The 4,744-nt window shown below is 41.3% G+C and overlaps 2 non-coding genes across 2 annotated transcripts; both read left to right on the top strand.

Annotated features, from left to right (window-relative positions):
* Window positions 1–239: 239 nt before the first annotated feature.
* On the top strand, window positions 240–312 carry trnaf-gaa (transfer RNA phenylalanine (anticodon GAA)). The gene has a single exon. It is a non-coding gene; the product is annotated as a tRNA-Phe (tRNA).
* Window positions 313–638: 326 nt separating this feature from the next.
* On the top strand, window positions 639–720 carry trnas-gcu (transfer RNA serine (anticodon GCU)). The gene has a single exon. It is a non-coding gene; the product is annotated as a tRNA-Ser (tRNA).
* Window positions 721–4,744: the final 4,024 nt, after the last annotated feature.

Genomic DNA, 4,744 nt, shown 5'->3' with positions numbered 1-4,744 from the left:
TCCTCCTTGTCTGGCCGAATGACTCGGTCATCTTCTTACCACTCATGCGTAACCCCACCGCCGCCCTCAGGTAGCGTGGGATTTGAGTGGTGTAAGGCAACCATGCCTTCTGTCTATGCCCTTAAGGAAAAAGCTCTACCGCTTTCTAAAGAAGTTTGCCTCACCGGTCTGGACGTGGTGTGCAGTCGTGCCGACAAAAACCTGCTCACTCACACGTACAGGAGAGCCCTGACAGAGATGCCGAAATAGCTCAGTTGGGAGAGCATTAGACTGAAGATCTAAAGGTCCCTGGTTCGATCCCGGGTTTCGGCAGCTGGAGGCAGTGTAGTCCACCAGCACAGTTCTGCAACTTATGCCTCAGACTTAAAAATAGCAAAACGTGGAAATAGTGCAGGATAAAGGTCTGAAAGCCCCTGAAAGGTAAAAGGTCTGAAAGCCCCCTGGTCCGAGACGAGAGCAGAAAAACTCGCATGCTACAGAACTCTTAGGTTCTTGTTGAACGCTTAGCCTGCACCCTTCAGTTTACGTGACCGCATGCCTCAATACCTGCATACAAATCATTGAAAGGTACCCTCCTAGCCCGCACGCCATTAGAAAACCCCTGCTTTTGACAAGGCTCCTTGGAAGCGCTGCCACCTGACGAGGTGGCCGAGAGGTTAAGGCGATGGACTGCTAATCTGTTGTGCTCTGCACGCGTGGGTTCGAGTCCCACCCTCGTCGTGCGTGTGCTTCCCCTTTACCGCTATGCGCCACACAGCAGCAACTGAATGCTCCCCCAGACAGTCGTGCAGCATGAAAACAACAGTGATCCGACTACTTTGAAAATCGTGCAGTGTGAACTCGGCCTAAGTGTTTCACAACCTTGGGCTGCATTCCCATGCTGGTTGGACACACATGCTGTAACATATATGCACACACATATGAGCAAGCCACCTCAACAGGAGGTGGAGGATATGGACCGCCAGTCCACGTTTCAAAATTAAGCTCTACCCCACCCCACAACTTCAGGCCCAGTATAGAACACACACACACACACACACACGTATACATAAAATGTTTTTTCCCCATGTTATGAGACTAATTTAATGTAATGCTTTCTTTCCGCTTCCAGGAATCAAAAACGAAAACAAACTGGAAAAATAAAGAAAACTGAAGAGCTGACTAAGAAGCAACATGAAAAGAAAAAAAGACAGTGGTCAGTTATTTTTTAGTACCATGGTAAAATGCTTCATGTTTTTTAGGTAAACGTTGAAATGTTGTCCTGTTTATTCCTGTTTTAATGTTTTTCTTAATTTTTTTTATTTTTGGCTTTTGTATTTTTGAAGCACTGGACAATGAAACTGTTTTGAACTTGAATGCATGATTGTGTAAATATTATCTGTTTCTTTCTGCATTATCTCAGACTAGTATACTTATTATCATTACCGAAATAATTAACCTCATTACCGAAACTCATGATTATTAGATGTTAATTTAATTAATAGAGATATAGTACTTTGATTTTAAATGCATGTGCAGAATCTTAAAATGATGTTCTCTCAGGTTTGTCACGTCATTTTGAAAAAATGTCAGGTTTCTTCAAAATATAAAGAAAAAATGTTTGTAAATTGTGGACGGTGTTGCGGTAATGAGAGAAATCAGTCAAAATTTAAAAAACTGTTAAATTAAAAATAAATATTATTTCAGAACTTGTAGTAACTGTGCATGACTATTAATAATCCATTTTTAAAACTGTGAATTTAAAATTTTAAAGAAATTTAAATATTGTGAAAAAGTTCAATATTGGAGACTCATGGTGTCGCACTCTAATCAGCTAATTAACTTAAAATACCTGCAAAGGTTTCCTGAGCCTTTAAATGTCTCTCAGTCTGGTCCAGTAGGCTACACAGTCATGGGGAAGACTGCTGACTTGACAGACATCCAGAAGACGGTCATTGAGACCCTGCACATGGAGGGTAAGACACAAAAGGTCATTGCTGAAGAAGCTGGATGTTCACAGAGTGCTGTGTCCAAGCACGTTAATGAAATTTTAATGGAAAGAAAGTGTGATAGAAAAGGTGCAGAAACAACAGGGATAACCGCAGCCTTGAGAGGATTGTGAAACGAAGCCCCTTCAAGAATATGGGGGAGATTCACAAGGAGTGGACTGCAGCTGGAGTCAGTCACATTCCTTGTGTCAAGCCAGTCCTGAACCAGAGACGATATCAGAGGTGTCTTACCTGGGCTAAGGACAAAAAGGACTGGACTGTTGCTCTGTGGGCCAAAGTCCTCTTTTCAGATGAAAATAAATTTTCCATTTCATTTGGAAATCAAGATCCCAGAGTTTAAAGGAAGAGAGGAGAGGCAAAAAATCCAAAGTTGCTTGAGGTCCAGTGTAAAGTTTGGGGAGTGGTTTGGGGAGCCGTATCATCTGCTGGTGTTGGTCCACTTGTGTTTTATCAGGTCCACAGTCATCTACCAGGAGGTTTTAGAGCACTTCATGCTTCATTCTGCTGACCAGCTTTATGGAGATGCTGATTTCATTTTCCAGCAGGACTTGGCACCTGCCCACACTGCCAAAAGTACTAACATCTGGTTTAAGGACCATGGTGTCCATGTGCTTGATTGGCCAGCAAACCCTGTGAAATCCCATAGAAATCCCATAGAGAATCAGTGGGGTACTGTGAAGAGGAAGATGCGAGACACCAGACCCAACAACGCAGAAGAGCTGAAGGAAGCTATCAGAGCAACCTGGGCTTCCATAACACCTCAGCAGTGCCACAGACTGACCGTCTCCATGCCACGCCGCATTGCTGCAGTAATTCATGCAAAGGGAACTCCGACCAAGTATTGAGTGCTGTACATGTTCATACTTTTCAGTAGTCCAACATTTCTGTGTTGAAAATCATTTTTTTAATTAGCTTTTTATTGGTGTAATATTCTAGTTTTCTGAATTTTGGGTTTTCATTAGATGCAAGCCATAATCATCAAAATTAAAAAAAATTAAACACTTAAAATATATAAAAAATATATCAGTCTGTGTGTAATGAATCTATATACTATAGAGTTTCACTTGTTGAATTGAATTACTGAAATAAATCAACTTTTCGATGATATTCTAATTTATTCAAATACACCTGTGTATATATGGGGGGGGGGGGACAAAATCTCTGCTGCCCTCTAGTGGACAACTCTGAACATAACCATGACGACCACGATTTGACCAAGCAGGAGTAAAATAAAAATATATAAAGGCTAAAAATATACATTATAGAAATATAACATACATATAATAATAAAAATGCTTTTTATTACAAAAGTACAGCTTTTGTATAAATATATAATCACTGCCCGATGCCTGTGGGTCATTATACACAGAATCGAACTGAGCAATTATTTTCTTTACCCGTGTCACGAAAACTGAAGGACGTCATAGTACGGGTTTTTAAACTGTGGTCAGCCCTGAATAGGGGACAATGTCATTTATTTGTTGCTGCTGTTTCTTCTTCTTCTGGTGTCCTTATCCATGAGAGACAGAGAGAGAGAAAGAGAGAGACTTTGACTTTTACAAGGAACAGGGTTATTATACTTCTAATAACAGGAAGTTTGACACGATACTACAATAGACACACATTTAAGAAACGGATTAATTAAATCTTCTCACTTGATTAAGACAGGTTCAAACACTAACCGGCAGAGTAGCGCGTCAGTGACGTCCCTTTACTGATAGGCTGTGATAGGGCAGTAGGTTGAGCAGTGGACCAATGGGGACTTTTATCCCGCCCCCTAATCTGCATAAAATTCTACGCGTGATTTTTGGAATAACAAACACTAGCATGCTGGAAAGAACAAACTAGCATCCTTGTGATTCACGTGTTTTATTTATTTTTACGAGTACGATATTTATGGCGCGGATTTGACGCTATATAAAACATTCAGGGCTGGATTAAACTCTTTCCGGTCTCGAGACCTATTGATAAGGATTAGCCCTAGCCACGCCCCTGGTTACCATGGAAATGTTCTGACATTACAGAATCAGAACAGTGACGTGGGACTGCTGAAGGGTTGATCATTTCTACTTTGGAGACGGTTCACACTTTCAGACTGAGGTAAGAGAGATTTTTTGTGTCTTCAAACTGACAAGTGTTTAAAACTCTAATTTAATGATCTAAACGAAAACATTATCCATTTAGTCAAAGTAGCTCTTAAAGGAAAACAGGTTGGAGAGTCCCGTTCTATAATGTTCTGCTGTTGTTGTGTAGATTTGTAGCAATTCAGTGAAGATGATGGCAACAAAGGTGATGAGAAAACACGTTAAGGTTTTTGTTCTAGTTCTCCTTTTTTATTATCGTCCTTTTAACACGTAGTTTCTCCCTAATACTAATTTAGCTAACATTAGCTAGTTCAGGCTAGCTACACACGAGCTAGTAGCAGAGACTGCGCCTTGTGCACTAGAAATGTACAGATTTCTGCTTCCTAAAGATACTGTGACAGACACTAATGTTAGTGGATCGATCCCTGATTCTCGTCCGGCACCAAGACCGTGCTTCTGCTCCCCATGTAGGGTTTTAGTCCTGCATATGCCATGAGAAAGACGGTGTATTTCTGACAGAGGGGTTACTGACCGGACAGCGGCACGAGCGCGAGACCGTGAGCTGCAAAAGCACGTGCCGTGTCCGGTGTGCACATGCATGACATTTAGCAAGAGTTTGTCCAAAAAAGCTGGAGATTAATGATCTGATCAAATCTATTAGTTCAGAAAGCT

The sequence above is a fragment of the Hemibagrus wyckioides genome, unplaced genomic scaffold (assembly GCF_019097595.1).
Source record: "Hemibagrus wyckioides isolate EC202008001 unplaced genomic scaffold, SWU_Hwy_1.0 Contig23, whole genome shotgun sequence".
Taxonomy (NCBI): Eukaryota; Metazoa; Chordata; class Actinopteri; order Siluriformes; family Bagridae; genus Hemibagrus; species Hemibagrus wyckioides.
The sequence above is the reverse complement of the archived record's forward strand: the minus strand, read 5'-3'. Positions and strand labels throughout refer to the sequence as shown.